Source organism: Triticum aestivum, chromosome 7B (assembly GCF_018294505.1).
Source record: "Triticum aestivum cultivar Chinese Spring chromosome 7B, IWGSC CS RefSeq v2.1, whole genome shotgun sequence".
NCBI lineage: Eukaryota > Viridiplantae > Streptophyta > Magnoliopsida > Poales > Poaceae > Triticum > Triticum aestivum.
Genome location: NC_057813.1, coordinates 222,423,594 through 222,441,635, shown reverse-complemented (window position 1 = coordinate 222,441,635; position 18,042 = coordinate 222,423,594).

Genomic DNA, 18,042 nt, shown 5'->3' with positions numbered 1-18,042 from the left:
TTGGTTGCGAGATCTTATGGGTTTCACCTCTAGCCTACCCCAACTTGCTTGGGACTAAAGGCTTTGTTCTTGTTGTTGTTTATGTATATCAATATAAAATCCAATAAATTGTCCACGCATAAAATTCAATGCAATTTAAAATCTCGAAATGAAAAAAAGATATTTGAAACTAATTGTCGGTTTGATGTGTTTTAAAAATGTACAGCCCATTTCTCATTACTGATAGGCCATTTTCTCGGCCAGCCGAATGAAGCTGTCCTCGTCTAGCCCAACAGGCCTGATAAAGTGACTTACTTGACAAATCACAAAAAAACTGGGCTAGCCATTTTCAAAAAGAAAAAAAACTACTGGGCTGGTCTGTGGTAAACATAAAAGAAAAGGCTGTCTAGACAGGCCAGAGTGTCCCGCACAGCCCAGTTGACACCCTACTTCCGTCTCAAAAACAAATTAGATAAATACCACTCCAATTATGGTGATTCATAAAAATGCCACTGCAATTTCCAAACTTTGAAAAATGCCACTGCAATTTTTGCAAACTTTGAAAAACGCAACTGCAGTTTGCAAACTTTGAAAAATGCCACGCCAGACTTCAAAAAATGCCACAAGAAATGGCATGAAATGGCATTTTTCAAAGTTTGGAAATTGCAGTGGCATTTCTCGGAGGCATTTATCAAATTAACCCAAAACAAAAATAACTGGGCGAGCTGCTGGGTCCCTGGTGTCAGCCACTCGTTGTGCAATTCTCTCGTTTATTGACTACGTTGACAATGGCATGGGACCCAGATGTCAAAAATCCACTAGGAGGAGCCATTTTTTTATTGGCTTGAAATAAGGAGGCACTTGCTTGCGTACTTCCATGACCTTGGCGGGTCCCTGCTGTCATCCTCTCCACGTACAATCATCTCCTGATTGTGTACGCATCAACTTGCTAGGCCCACAAGTCAGCCTCTAAACCCGTGGAGGACAAATACAACCCATTTAAAAAAGTAACAGCCCATTCCATACGTTCAAACGGAAAGTTCAACATTCAGAGCAAATTAACACGTCTGATCCACATATAGAGCACTGAACTTCCATGTTGACAACCATCATAGCCAAGTTAACTATCTACTCCCACTAGACAAGTACTAACTTACTCTTAGCTAACTAGACGATGCCGGCGGTACACGCTAAACGCCGGCACCGGCGTCCTGCGCCTTGCCTCAGACTTGCAAGAGGTGCGATAGGGCGCGTAGCTCGCGCGCGTTGGCCCTTTCCATGCCGGCGTGGTCCACCGAAGCTTCGGCTTCCAAGCAGGAAACCCACTTGACGAGCTGGTAGTAAAAATCGGCATCGCGAACGCGTGCGTGCCCGACAGCCTCCAGGGCTATTTGCCGGGCGCCGGCCTCCATGTAGTCGGCTCAGTTGCGGGCGTTCTGCTCACGACTCAGAGCGTCGGTGCGCTGCTACTCCATGTCCCGCTGGCGGCGCAAATCGGTGATACGCTGCTCCTCCGCTAGGGGGTCGTGCTCCAACAACTCCTGCTCCTCCACCATGCGGTCGCGCTCCAACAACTCCTTGATCTGCGCATTGCCATCTGAAGATAGATAGAATGCCTCCTCCCTCCGTCTGCCTTTCGGTGAAAAACCGAACACTAGTTCCGGCGGTGACTGCCTGCGGCATCGCCTACCACGGACGGGCGGGGGCATGGCAGACATGGCGAGCGACGTCGGGCCAGTGGGGGCTTATGAGGATATGGCGAGTTGGGTCACGGTGGCACTAGAGAAGGCCGGGAAATAGTACTTATAGGGGGAAGGTAGCGCGACGGTCATCGGAATTCAATGCATAATGGCTTAGCGCGCCAGCTTGCCGTGGAAAACTAGGGAAACTGAAATTATGACTGTGCCGTCCCGTCCCATCTGGGTCGCACGCCGGCATGGCGGTCAAATGAGTGCACTCGAATCATCTCCCTCCTTGTCAATAATGATTTCACGGATTTAAAAAGCCTGCAACAATTAAAGCGTATGTTTTTCGCATCAGTTAGCTGCCTTAATTACGGCCGGCTGCATGTAGGCACTCAGAATCACTCGCAGGCAGTACGCGAAGCAACATGCAACGAGTCGCAGCCGAGGGCACGCATGTAGCCACTTAAATTGCTGGAATTAATTAGGCTTAAACTCCTACATGTCGTTAATTATTGCCATGCCTTGGTCTTGCTGCTTTGCTCATGGGACTAATAAACCCGGACGGAGGGAGTACCTTGGTTGGTGAGAGGTTTGAATTAAGCCTTGCAAACCGGAAAGGAGGTACTAGTACGTGTGTGATCCGCTATTTATTCGTGTAGGATCGAGTAGGTCGTTTCTTGAATTGAGCCCTGCAAACCGGAAAGGAGGTAGTACGTGCGTGATCCGCTATTTATCCGTGTAGGATCGATAGTGTAGCTTGTCAGTTTCTTCCGAGGTAGGCATATTTATCCGTGTAGGATCGATCGGGACAATGCTTCGATGCCTTAAGGCACCTACCTTTGTGTCTATGACATGTGGGTCTAACAGGTGGCTGGCCCACATGTCAGTGACCCAAAGCTGTGTCTGATTGATAGTGTAGCTTGTCAGTTTCTTCAGAGGTAGGCATTTTTATTCAAAAAACTGCCACTTTGCATCTTGCGTCGCAAATGAAACTGCCAGGAGTGCATTTGTAGGCTAGCTAGTGATCGATCAATAACTTGTAAACACTGAGCAAACAGAAATAAGTAACTGTTAATGCATCTCAATGATTCACAGATCATATACAAATATGTAGCTCCAAAAGCAAAGATCAGCCACTTTGGATCTTGCATCGCAACTAAAACTAACTAGTACAATTCCCATACATAAGATCAACATGTTAATGCATCTCAATGATTCAAAGATCATATACAAATATGTAGCTCCAAAAGCAACGATCTAGAAAAAACATCTGTTCTTCCTACTAATATGGATGCTTCTCTTGGCCAACATTCAGTACAGACTGAAAGACAAATTTGTTTGTGAAGTCTACAATTCCTCTTGCAAAGGTAACTGGTTTCACCAATAGCTGGAACCATGAGAATGAACCACACATGATGGAGGAACATCCACTGCAATATGATTTACTTCTCTCGATCACACCGCGAGACTATTTTCAGAATACAAACTTTAACTTAGGGAAAATGATGCCCATTGTATAATCAGACCAAAGCAATGAAGCACCTAGTGTTGGCCAGTAAATAGTACAGTACTACTTTTCTGCAGTCCATGAAGTGACTATCCAATCTTTGCGTCTATTTTCAAATGGCACTGCATGCAGTGACTATACTATTCTCTTGTGCAGTTCAACCAAAATTGCGGACACTTTGTTTGTTTGCCAAATAGCAACGGGCAGACATCTCCATCTGCACAAATATCAAGCATCTAGTAAACATATACCACACCATGTTCGCAGTGATGGAACAGGTGAAATCGATACAACCGAAATTGAGCATACAATCATTGAATCATGTCTTGCACCTCCAATGTAGGTCCACCCTGCCAATAAATTCACATGCAAACCACTAGTATTACTATCTAATGACAGTACAAAAAGAGTAGCAAGATAGTAGCCAACCATGTACCTTCGTAATGAACAGCTCATAGTGCCACCAATGGATATAAAGGTTTGAAAAAAAACATGCTCCTAATGTTGAACCAGTTGGAGTTTTTGTGCAGCTCCACTAAAATCGAGCATCCCTATTTGCATAGATATTGAAAGTGTGATTACTATAAAAGTGGCACTAGTTGAAGCATAGACTCACAAATATAAGCATTCCAATTTCTTAATGGGAAAAGGTAGCAAGACTATTTCTAACCACATGTTTGAAGGAATAAATAAAGCAACAACGGCCGATGTCGGGAAGGCATACATAGTTTTTTCTGAAAAACTGAGCCATTCCTGACCTTTCCTCTTCTTTTAAGCAAATTTTGTGCAGTTCTACTAAAATAAAATGACATCACCGCCTTGAAAATTTAGTGACACTATACAAAAGGAAATGACTTAACATTTCATCATGATGTCGAGTATGTAGTAGACAGGCATTGGAGACAAACATACAGACCTCCTCCGATAACATAATGAACATTAATTTTAACAAAGGTGTGACTAGCTTTATCGGGATAATTTGAGTGAACTCTACACCCTCTGTTCCTTAATATAAGACATTTTCACGGTTCAATTTAAAGTACCCAAACGTCTAGTATTTAGGAAAACAAGTAGTAGTTTTCTTGAGCACATATCTGGGAAAGCTTGCCACACTTTATTTATGTCCATACGCTAATGCAACACCATTCGAATACTACAAATATACACTAATCCAGTGGCTAGTGCAACAGTAGTGTAGTTAGTTTATTACAGGGTACATTACAATGGTTTTACTGAACAGATTTCAATAAACTCTAGCACTGGAATGTTTCTATAAGAATTAACAATACAAAATGTAAAGGTAACAAGTTTCAGCATTGGTATACTAGATGTGCATGAGCATTAAACCAAATACAGAAGTCTGAAGGTAACTAGCATTATTAACTAATGACAGTATAAAAAAATTGCAAACCATGTACCTCCAAGGTAAATATCATTTTGAACTCGGGGGGACCTTAAAAATTGCTATCCCAATCTTGATAATCGATCAAACATAAAAACTTGATCAAACGAATCAAGAGAACAGCCGGAGGAGGAGGTGCCCACTCTTGACCTTTCCTCTTGTCTTCATAATTGTCTATGCAGTTTAACCAAAATAAAATGACATCAGCGCCTTGGCATTTTGGTGACACTGTATAAAAAAATTAACTTATCTCATGAAAGTGAGGTATGTAATCTATAAGCATTAACAGTGCAAATATCGGAAGGTAGTAACAAGTTTCATCGTTGGTATACTGGCTGTGCAACAACATTAGAATGCCTTAGCAGAAAAATCTTTAATACATCCACAATCAACAGCTAACCCAGAAATGATCCAATGACATTAAATGGCACTGCTTAAATTTATCTGTGGCATTAGACTGAGAGCGGCATTAGTTAAATGTGGCATCACTTTAGCAGTAGCATTGCTTGACTTGACTGCTGGCATTATAATAACAACAAAAAAAGGGGCAATAAGAGCATGGCAGGCCCATTCGGACAGTGGGCGCACCAGTACGATGTACCTCCACGGACGCAGAGTGGTGAGGGAGGTATGGTTGCCCAGAGCAACAAATATCCAGGCAGCATATGTGGATTACGTCCCAATTTTGTTCTCTTTAGCCACCTTTTTCCTATGTGAGGACAACAAACCGATCGACCTGGTCATTCTCTATTGTGTTGTCATGCCTTTCTACCCTTCTTCAACCAAGAGACACGAGACTCGTTCCTTAGCCACTGATTTTCCCCTTTTCAACCTAGATGCAGGTTCGATGCCTACTCTCTTGGACAGTACAGTCTCCTTTCCTTTCCTTATTCAACCCAGACATGCATTAGTCTGCATGAAGTAGGGTTCCCTTTAATAGTGCAATTTATGGTTTTCGTCTGCGTGGCCAGCAGAGCAGAGGATAGCAAATTGGGAAGATGGTGGAGTGGAAAAAGATCCACATGCAACGACGTGCCAGATGGGGCAATAGAACAAGGGTATGGTTCGAAAAGAGGTAGCATACCTGAGGGTCGGCGGGAAGTGGCTTCGCTCGTGGTCGTCATCCTCCGCACACACTACGGCAGCGATCCCGCGCGAGTGCTAGGTCTGAGAGGACGGCCTTGTCGTTAGTGTGTGACCTCGCTCGCCGACGACGAGTGCGTCAACGCTGCACGTCCTTTTCTTCCCCGGCGGATCTGTGACCACCGGTGAGGAGGGAGAGAGTGGCCGTCTTTTTTAGATCTGGAGAGAGCGTGGTAGTGTGAGATGCAAGTGGGCAGCCCTTGGCAAGAAAGCGTTGAAGCTCCAGCCTATATATCTTCTTTATACTACTACTAGTACTCGAGGTGGAGTAGTGGTAGAGTAGTTTATATTTTCTCTGCATACAGTACCAGTTAGTCGTGCTTCAAAACTGAACGGCACGCCATTAAAAAAATAAAGGTCGATAACTAATGCGGCACCTCGGGCCAACGCGGCCAGATAGCATTTTTCACGAGAAATTACACACCATGTTTTGTTGACATGTGGTCCCGTTCCACATATCAGTGAGATGACGGCGAGTAGTAGGAGTATTTCCGAACCGACGTGTTGGTCGGGGCGCCCCTTCGTGAACCGTGGCAAACTGGCAACCGTCCATCGACTCTTCGCCTTTCCCTCTCGATTTGGAACTACTGTCGCACGCTCTTCCTCTCCCTCCTCCATTTTCCTTTAGCCCTTCATGCTTTCTTCTGCCATTGTTCGATCATCTTCTCCATGGAGGTAACAGGACGAAAACGACCCCGTTATTCTTGCCCCGATCTGAAAGATGACGTGGTGGAGGAACTCATTGATCGGTGCAACGTCATCACCTCGGCTAGCATGGCAGGTTCGTTCAAGCCCATTCTTGACTCAACTAATAGCATCATTACCAGGAACCCAAGAGTCAAGGAGCGGTTTGATCTCCCCTATCTTCTTCGTCGTGACCCTGATGACTGGCGCCGTCACGACGGAGGCCTCGCCCTGTGCAAGTTGATGCCGCTTGATAATGATACGTATGATGTTAAGATGCCATCGCTTGAGGGCAAGGCTTGGGCAGGCGCAAATGGAGATTGGGTTGTTTACATTGGGTCCAACTGCGAGTGGGAACTTGTGAATGTGTACACTCGTGACCGGGTTCCACTTCCAAAAATCTCAGCAGACTGCCCAGAGGTTGAGCACACCGGTATTGTACACCTGTTCAAATACAATCATGGTGACTGTCTTCTACGGGAGATAGCAATTTCTTGAGTCCCCGACGGCTCTTGGAATTACAACAACTATGAAGTTGTTTCTATCTTCGACAAGCTTGTTGCCGTCCTCAGTGGTTTGACTGGATGGATATTGCTCAAAAATCAGTTTTTGTACACGGATGAGTACTGTGATGCAATTCAATACGAGGGCCTTGTGTTTGTTGCCACCACTCGTGGCACTATTTTTGCATGGCATCCTCGTTGTTTTGGTACGTTTGTGTTCCACCGTAATTATAATTGTTTCATCCACATGCATGCGGGTTAGCAAGTTTCCCTTTAGGCTGGTCATGGTGGGGAGTAACTTAGACTAGTAACATGCATATGTTACTAGTTTATGTTACTACCTCTATAGTGCATAATATCTTAGATTAGTATCATAGGTGGTCTCATTTATTGCCATGCATGACACATAGTAGCATCACATTTATTATGTTATGGTATCTACCTATGTTACTATAACCATCTCTCTCTTCCTTAATTGCCTGCCACATAAGCATGTTTGCGAGTCCCAAGTGCATGATACTACTTATGTTACCCCCACTATGGCCAGCCTTACTAATTAACCTTCTTCTTGTGTTTCCAAGGTCCTGTGAACATTCCACCACCTATACTTGAAGATTTTTATAACCAAGGGGGATATGATGATGGTGATGATCACGAGCATGAGGACGAGCAGTGCCCATATACTATTTGGCACCTGGCAACTAATTCCGATGGATCACCTCTTCTCGTGTGTATACAGCCCACTGATGATGTTAATGCTAAGGAAGCAGGTGTAGTCTCCCATGGTCACACTCTCCGGACCTATGCCAACACCCGTTGCATGGTATTCAGGATGGATACTAGTGTGCTAGCGCCAACTCCTTCTCCCTGGTACAGAATTGATAGTCTTGGAGAAAACTCGCTCTTCCTTGGACAAAACTATCCAATGATGGTGAAAGGCGATCCAACTGCTGTTGACACAATGTTACTACCATTTATGAGAAGCAACTGTGTCTACACCTCGGACATTTGGGTGGTTCCCTACCCTGGTACTGATATAGTAGGCCGCTTCAGCCTGGATGATCAGTCCTGCGTTGGTCTCCAGATCGATAATGGATGGCCCGTCCCAGAGAATCACTTTTGGTTCAAAGCAAGCGTTTCCAACGCTGAGGAATGGTTGAGTTGAAGTTCATTTCATTGCTTGTTATTTGTTGTGTGGTGAAAACTTTAGTATTTATAATGTATCCTCGTTGTCGATGTGGGTTGATGACCTGTTGTATGTAATAAAATGATATGCCTGTGATAAACTTACTAAATTTATGAATGGCTTTCGAGTTGCTTTTGTGAGTGAGTGGTGCGACGAGGCAAAAAAATGATATTGCAACAGGTTATCGGATGAGGCCAATCAACAATAGTAGTACACTATTTGTACTAGCTTCACATGCTTCACGCGTCGTGCGGGTGTTTTTACTATAGCCATACTGTACTACGTAACCAGCACCTCGAATCCTCGATACTAGTAGTACTATATAAGTAGTAGGAGTAGTAGGGTGGCATGGGCCAGAACAAGCATTCACGTCCAGGAGTACGACACACGCCACCAGCACGACTTCCATCTGACACCATATTTCTTGGAGTCCATGCTAGAGCAATCTCTTCAACCTCATCGTTTCTCTAACTCAGCCATCGCGCGGTGGGCGAGTTGGGGGTTTGCCGATAGTTGGTTTCCTTAACTGCGGTCCCACTTGTAAGGACAACTGCAACGCACGACCCCAAACGGACCTCCGTTTTGCAGGAACTCCAATGATAATTTTGACTAGAAAAGCAAGACCAAAGAAAACAAGAACCACAAGAATACATTTTACTACTCCTGTAAGTTGGATTAGTGCCTTCTCGATGCATTCATTGTTGATCTGCGGAGGCTCGATCTTGTGTGCTTCTTTCTTCTTCGAGTGTAAAGAAGTAGACGTTGCTTCCTCGCATCTAGTCTCATGTCTAGCCTCTATTCTAGTACTCCCTCCGGTCCGTTTTTCTCCGCGTCTAAGTAGCAACACGCATACCAATAGGAGTATCAACAAGTGCGCTAATATCATCTATAGCCTCTGTGCTAGCTAAAAGTGCTAGAACATCTGAATTGCGCTCTATCAATATATGGATGTATTCTTCTTCCCAATACAAAAACTTGCATCCATTCTACTCCCTCCGTTGCACAATACATGCCTTCTATTTGTCAAAATATATATGTATCTAGACATATTTTAGTATATAGGTACATCCATTTTTGGACAAATGGAAGTCAAGTATTTTGGAACGGAGGGAGTACACAATAAATTTTTTAAGTTAGCACAACTAGTCTAATCCGAGAGCACAACCGAAGATTTGGTCGGGTTCTTCCTTCTTTTGCCGACATGTGGGACATCCAGCATCCAGGTTGTGTCATGAAAGAAAATAGAGTGGTAGTTGAAGCAACGAGATATGCATCTTGGGTTAAACTGTAAATAGAATCTTACTACTCTTGAGTAACTCCAAAAGCAGCCACCGAAGATCTTTCTTGGATGTGTTTTTCATCACCAGCATGTCGAGGTGAAAGATGTGCAGGTTCAGTGGGTCTGCTTGCGTTTTCACTAACATGTGGGACCGCATGTGAGCAAACAGACGATGGGCTCCGCGTGTCCGCTGGCTGGCTGAGAAGAGAGATAGAGGAGTGTTGAGCATGGACTGCAGGAAATTTGTTCTACGTACCTCGATATAGGCTCGATATAGTGGGGTGGCATGGGCCATAACTAGCATTCACGTCTAGCAGTACGGCACACGCCACCCACACGAGTCCCATCCGACACCAATTTTCTTGGAGTCCATGCTACAGCCATCTCTTCTCCCTCCTTTTTTCTCAGCCATCGCGCGGTGGGCGGGGTGGGGGTTTGCCAATAGTCGGTTTGCTCAACTACGGTCCGACTTGTAAGTGAAAATGCAACACCGCACGCATTCCCGCTTGAGCGGCGTGCCGGACCAACCGTGTGGCGGTGCGACACGAACACGGCAGGCTTTTCCTTTTGAACTCGTAAGTTGTAAAATTTGGTTCTGCTCCATGGCGTGATCGATAGATAGAAAATAACGATATTGCCTAGAGTAATAAGAAGTTTGGTTCTGGCGCCGTTCATGCATGGAGTACGTACGAAAATTATGAAGTTGATGCGAAAGGTAAGATAATTACTGCAGTATCATATACTACTACATGGATTTGACGGAAAGATAAAAATACTTACGAATCCATCAACGACATCCTCACGCCCTAGTGCGCCGGGTCACCAACCGACGTGTGAGGAGCAGCGGCGTTGGTGGCGAGCTCAACGTGCTTCTAAACAGTGCCATCCAAGGTTGCCCTGCGGTCCAAGAAGGCCAGCGTCCTATCGTCCTCCTCTTGCATGCGCGTAGACGTGGGTGATTATGTCGATGGTGTCTTGCTGCACCAGGCACTGCGCGGTGAGCGCGACCTCGAGGTGGACATTCTCCAGCGCGACGGCAGGCAGTCACAGGGCCACCAGTGCGTCGAAGAGGTTGTCACCATAGTGGCTGTTGAGGGTGGCGGGCATTGCAGATCCTGGGCGCGTCGGCTGGAGGCCTACGTCAAAGTCGTCCGCGAGCTTCTTGACGATGGTGAACTTGTCGAGGAAACTGACGAGGACCTCGTCGAACAAGGAGACGAAGCTATCGTCCAAGCGGCCCCTCGCCCTAGCGGCCTCAAGCAATACTACCTGGAGACGTTCCTTGTTGCCGGGCCGCAGGCCGGCATCGTGGACCATCTGGCACAGCCGGCTGATGCTCGCGCTCATCGCGTCCATGGGTCTAGCTTAGCTTCTATAGTCAACTGATCTTGCGATTCGAGTGATCACTCTTGCCCTTGGTTAGCGTGCGTAGGTGCGTAGGATTTCGTACTACTCCTCGGCCCTCTACTGCACCTGCCTTTGGTTGTATGATAGGTGGGCCAGCCACCCCTTGGGCCCATGTGTCATTCACCCAAAGGTAGTTGCTGTAAGTCAATGAAGCTGCGCCCCCTCCGTGCTGGTGCAGTATAGTCATCTCACCGGACCTCTAGTTGGGGCCAAACGAGAGAAGTTTGATGTTTACTGGTTTATTGGTCCCCTTTGCATTTTGCGCCAAGTTTTGACCTTTGATTTAACTAATAAAATGTTAATGCATGTAAACAAAAATGTTGTGTAAGTCACATTACGAAAACCAAATAATCCCAAAACACTTAGGCACGATGCATTAACTCCCTCCTTGTTTCTTATTTCGTGACATATCAACCAATGAGAGATGTGGGCCGTGCATGCTTTCAATGACTTGACACTACCAAACATGACATGCAGTGTTTAGTTCATTGCATGTAATCCTATTAAGACTCTAGTTAGCAAAAAAACATTAAGTTCTCTCGCCGATAGGAATAAAACACCATGTATTTATTTACAGAGGGAGTAGTACATTTTTTGTGACATGCATTACTATATATTGCTAGTGAAATACTAAAATCCAGATGGACGTGGTAGTACTCCTAAATCTAGACGGTGGTGCTACTAGTACTAGTAGTACTACTACCAATGTAGTACACCTAGGAGTACTAGCACTGTACTACCCGTTGCTCAAATTATTACGTGCTGCTCCTCACAGTGAAGTGACAAGACCCTGCGCCGGAGATGACACCTGAGTATAGGCGCCATGTTCGGCATACCATAGTCAGCCTCATCGTCTGCAGTCACTATCATCATGGCTGTAGAGCTAGCCTGCTTACAACTAGCCCTGTTCGACATAATTTCCCGTGCGTAGATGGCCGTGCATTGCACGGAACACCAAGATTGGGGGTGGACGGCTCCGGCAGCGGCCATCACGCCATATTTTTTCATGGCCTTCTAGATGTGGTGGTGAGGAGATAAGGCTGATTGTGAGAGACAAGGAGTTGTTTGTAAATAGGGAACAAGTGCGGGCATCTTTTTGCAAAAATGGAGAAGCTTGGTTTGTATGCGTTAGATCTAGATCCGACGGCTATTGGTGAAGGATGGGAGGCACAACATCATCACCAACCCAGGACCTGTTTGATTCGCAGGATTTTGAAAACGCAGGAATAGGACACGGCAATATTACAAGTTTCAAACTGATATTACAAATGTTAGGAGTAATGCTGCACCAAGGAAGAGGGAACTACTAGGAAGTTTACGTAAGAACTTTCGTTACTTTAGGTGGATGCAGCGTTATCGTACAAACTAAAATCCACCACCCTGACAAGTCACTAATGGGAAAATAAGTTTTCGAGTCTCTGGCCTCTTGATGTTTCAAAAACAAATTCAGCTTCTGCGGAGACTTTATCATTTAGGCTTAGACGCTTGTGGTGATCAGCACGCCATTCATTGTTGCGCCAGAGAACGCCAAACCTCATTACCTTGAGCACACTTGCCTCCAGATCAAAGAACCTGGCCAATTTACTCAGATGTGCTTCCTCGGTAGTCGATCAAAACAATTTCTGTAAGATGGAGATCAAGGCATTCGATGAGATTGTTATAGTGCAGCACATTTTTCACTTTCGGGTCTTTTTATCTGCAAAAGAAGAGAACATATTAGAGCAGCTGGCTGCATAAGATTGCCATGTCATCAAGAGGTACCAATATCATTCTCTCATACGATAGGGTTGCCTGGATAGTGATATTTTTTCACTCTCTCCCTCTCTCTCTCTCTCTCTCTCTCTCTCTGTTTCCTCTCATTTAACTAGGAGCACGTGAAGAGCTTGGGCATTTGTTGCCTTCCACTATGTGGCCGATGCCATATTTCGCAAAAGTATGCCACATAATACGCATCAATGTCAAATCAAAATATTTTGGCACTGCTCTCGTGATGTGAGAGAGTTGGCACCGCTATGCACACAGACCCACATGTATAAACAAATCAATCAAACCAACTATACCAGCCTCTCACTCTCCCAAACAAGTGTTTTTTTATTGCCTCGGTCCTCTCTCTCTCCCACGCAGTGTTTTTTCATTGCGTGAGCTTAATTTGGCACCGGAGCAAAGTAGGTGATCCAGATTGGGGCACCAGGTGAGCAATGGAGGGGCATCGATGCCAAATGCATCACAAGTGAATTTGGCACGTGTTTTGGCCTACAGAGCCCACTTTTGTACTCCCTCATCCCAAAATGCTTGTCTTAAATTTGTCTAAATACGGATGTATCTAGTTACATTTTAGTGTTAGATACATCTGTATCTAATCAAATGTAAGACAAGAATTTTGGGACGGAGGGAATACTACCTCGTATTTAGTATAAAATTTTGACCATAGATTTACCTAAGAAAATGCCAATGCATGTCACTAAAAATTACACCATTTGAAATTATGTTCAAATACGAATCCAACGATATAGTTCTTAGTGACATGCATTAACATTTTGTCAGTTAAATCTATGGTCAAATTTTGATACTACAAAATTGGAAGAGTAAACCAAGACGGAGGTAGTACTTGCCCTTAGGGTAACCATAGAGTTACTGGAGTAGTCTAAGTTACTTTCCACTATGACTAGCCTAGGCTACTATAGTAGTACAGCATAAAAATGATGCAGGTGATCACGTGAGAAAAATACTAAAAACATTTCTTTCGGTGTAGTGCGTAGATGTAGTTTTGAACACTACACTTGTCATCATAATTTGGGAAAATTACGAAAAAATTGAGCTACGTTGTGATTACCGTTTACTAATAGGAAATAAGTTTCACCTCGATGAGTAGCTTCTCACTGCATGGAAAGCATGTAAGGAATCCAACAACTTGATCCATATTGGGGCCGATAGATTTTAGTGCTAAGATCTTCACTGTGCGCATGGACTGGGTGAAGCTTGTGGGAATCATTTTATAGAAGACGGTCGTAAATACATCAAGAAGAAATTTAAAAATGTGAATTTCAAGTAAACCTGAACGATTACGGATCCAATAAAGAGTTCGGAGAATTTGGCAGACGAGTACACCAACGCTGTCAATTTCGGCGCGTCAATGACCCTGATTTTTGTTGGACCTTCTAGATCCGATACAAGCAATCTCTCAAGGTAAGGCGCATTATCAATGACCATAATGTGGAACAGCTGGAGTGATCTCTTTCCAATTGATGTCTTGTTGCGGGGCCAGCAAGACACATAAATCTATCGGAGATTCGTTGAGGCGATGTGGAGGCTAATGAACCCGTGGATCTGCTCAAGACAAAGGTACTCGAGCGCAGTACAGCTGCGGAGTAGGTGCTCCATAGCCTTCGTCGAGATGACAACATCGAAGAGGTCGAGCTGCTTGAGTTGAGGGAGAAGAAGGGCTGGCGCGGCATTAATCTGGGGAAGATAGCAGGAGCTGAAGCTGGCGCGGCGCAGCATTGGCATGAGGTGGAGCGCGGACGGCGGCAGAGAGCGACATCGTCCAGCTTCAAAGCTGAGCTCCTCGAGCTGATCTAGGGAGGGGGATAAGAACCACTCGTCAAACTTGGGTTGGACCTTGCAGTTGGTACTGAACATGCGGATGTCAAGGCGTCTGGCTGGCCCAGGGTGCGATGAAAGGATCTTGGAGACTGCGGCCATGCGTTTGTAATCCCCGTCGCAGAGGTAGCTATCGACAGTGAGGTTGAGGGGGACGCAGCGCCAGAGGGGGCGCCACCGCCGGGAGAGCAGGGCGGTCTGCACAGCAGATTTGGTGGGGAGGAGGCCAATGATGACGAGCAACATGTCATCAGGGAGGCTGCTGATGAAGTCCAGGCTCGCCGGATGCGGTTTTGGCTCGAGCAGCCTTTGCTTGTTGGCTGCCTCGCCGTCCATCTCAACCGGCGGCGACGCCAGTGTACACGTGTGCTGGTGTGTGTTGTGTGTTGGGTGTGCGCGAGTGCGTCCTTCTGTGCATGCCGCCGCGCAGTGGTGAATTGTGCGCCAGTGCGTCCTTCGCGCGTAAGAAGTTTGTCCTCAATGCGCCCTCAATTTACTAGCGTGTGGGGTGCTACCCCGAGTGGTTTCAACTTTGTTTACTTCATCGCGTGTCAGATGGGCCTCTAGTTTACTTATTTTCACCCACTGTCACATGGGCCAGCACACCAAGATAAAGAACACGAGCTGACAACGCAGCATGTGGACTGGTTGACCGGTCAACTAAACAATATACAGAGCTATACGCTGACACAGTGAGCGTATAATCCGTCGGTATAGAGAGTTCGAGTGATAGGGGAGGCCCGTGAGAGATAGCAGAGAGAGAGAGAGAAAGATCTACTCCCTTCGTCCTCCGTTCGATAATGTAGTTACGACATTTTTTTAAGTCAAACTTTTGAAACTTTGACCAAGTTTATAAAGAAATTACTTATATCCGCAATACCAAAGATAAATGATAGTACGAAGTAAGTACATGTTGTGATGAATCTAATGATTGTTCCAGATGTAAATGTTTTTCTGCACATATACCTGGTCAAACTTTTCTAAGGTTTGACTTTTCAAAACATCCATATGCTTATGGACGTGACAGAGTCCCGAGAGAGAGAGAGAGAGAGAGAGAGAGAGTGAAAAAAGTGTGTGTGCGTGTGTGAAAGAGACATGGACAACACACGATAAAAGTGGAGAAAAGGCGTGCGTGTCTTATGCAAACATATCACACATGCATCTTCGACAACGGAGGCAAGGTGAGGAGATAGTGTGTGGTTGTTTGGAACCGAGAGAGGAAGACCCCTAGCACGTGGCCAAGAGGGGTCTGACAAACAAGGGAGAGATGTTGAGAGAGACGTACGGAGAAAATGCAGACATGGGGAGGAGAGAGTGTATGTTTGTCATAGAGAGATCCCCTGGAGATCGTGATGGGACTACATGGGTGGGAGATCGAGTGACAAGGTGTGTGCGTGATGGAAGATGCCCCGAGAGATATCGAGATAGACATATGGATGGAAGGAGACAATACGTGTGTTCCTCATGGCTAGTAAGAGATAATCATACTTAGGAGGTGGGGGGGAGTGCTTGCGCCTATGACCCTGTTTGGATACTCTAACTCAGTTAGAGGTTAGAGTTAGATTCTAACCCTGAACTAACCCTGAACTAACTCTAAGTAAAGAGGTTTTTGGATGGCAGGGTTAGATGGAGCGCGGATACAGCGAGGCACCTTCACGGGTGGTGTGAGAGGGAGGGGGAGAGGACGAGAAGCTTCGAGGAAGTGGGGAGGGATCTGTTGCGGGGAGAGTGAGAGAAAAAAGTGTTTATTAGTGGTCCTGAGAATAACTAACCCAAATAAGCACCTCTTGGATGGGTTAGTTTTTTGGATGGGTTAGATGCATCTACCCTAAGCTAACCCTCCTGTTTGGATCTTTTTGGGTTAGTTGACTCCAAACTAACCCAAACTAACTCTAACCCATGGATCCAAACAGAGCCTATGATGGAGTGAGGGATTATGGTACTTAGGGGGGTGCGTGTCGCATGGAGAGAGAACAAGGGCAGAGAGTGTTGGATGGGTCTATATGTATAGCGCGAGCGAGACATGTGTATGTGTGAACCAGGGAGATATAAGGCCAGTTTGGCTTGCGTCTTGAGCATATTTTGCGTGGCCTGGGGTTGTGGCTGGGTTTCATGCACGCTTGTTTGGTTGCTACCCTGTGAAAAAGAAAGCCCGCCTGGGCTGGGTTCCCTTGCACTTTAATTAGCCTGGCTGAACTCCAGACACTGCAAGTAGCCTGGCCCAAGCGACCGATTTCGAACGCCTGGCCGTGCCTGGTCGTGCGGCCATGAGGCTAATAGCAACATGGATGGATATTAGCATTAAATAATTGATGCATGGATTGATTGATGCGACATTGATGCTTTTCCTGGCCCAGGCATGAACCAAACGCTTCAGCACCACACAAGCCTGGCCAGGCAGAAATATTTTACATGTCACGTCCACACCAGGCAGTACCGGCCATCAAGTCATGAGGGTCAGGTCATGAACCAAACTGACCAATAAAGTTTGAGAGAGATTGAGGAGCCCCGATAAGGCTGAGTGGTGCGTCAGATAGCTGAGAGGGGGAAAGAGATATTCCATTGGCTCGATAATGTAGTGCATGTAAAATTTTTAGAAGTCAAACTATGGAAACTTTGATCAGGTTTACGCAAATGTTATTTATATCTACAATACCAAAGATACATCATACAAAACTACATCTCATGGTGAATCTAATGGTATATGTTTGTCGTACTAGATGTAATTCTTTTTCTCCACGTACATGGTCAAACTTTGTGATGTTTGACTTTTCAATAAATCTATGTGCTATGGACGGAGGTGAGTGCCTCAGTCGAGATAGATCAAGTGCGTGTGAAGGAGAATGAGTAAGTGTGTAAAAAGAGTATGTGTGTGAAAGAGAAAGTGACAACAAACGATAAATTAGAGAGAGTGTGTGTTTTTTCGTTTCTTATGCGAACATATCACGCATGCATCTCCGAGATGGAAAAGCGAGGCGAGGAGATACACGAAGATAGCTAGTGTGTGATTGTTTGCAACGGAGAGAGACACCCCTGTAGCACATGTCCAATAGAGGTCTGGACAACAAGGAAAAAAGGTCGAGAGGGACACATGGATGGCATGGACGCATGGGGAGGGAGAGAGGGTGTGCTTGTGATAGAGAGATCCCCTCGAGATCGTGAGGGGACTATATGGGTGGGAGATCGAGGGAGTGCATGCGCGATAGAAAGATGCCCCGAGAGAAATCGAGATAGACCATGCACATGTTTGTGATGGAGACTAAGATTAGCTAGTCATATACATATAGGAGGGACTGCGTGTGCCTACAATTGAGTGAGAGACCATCATACTTGGCTAGCTGGGCATGAGATTGTGTGTGTGCGTGTGAGATGGAGAGAGAACGATGGAGAGAGATAGAGTTTTAGATGGGGCTATCGAGTGCGAGTGAGATATGCATGTGTATGTGTGACCCAGGTGGATGGAGAGTTTGAGAGAGGGGGGAAGAGCTCCGAGACGACATAGTGGTGCGTGAGAGAGTTACGGGCAAAGAGCCAAGGAATTTATGTGTGTACGATGAGTGCACCCAAGATATCTAGCTTGGACTAGCTAGAGTATCATACATAGTGTGCGAGAGAGACCTATAGATGGTGTATATATGAATGCGAACTAGAAAGACCCCCCCCCCCA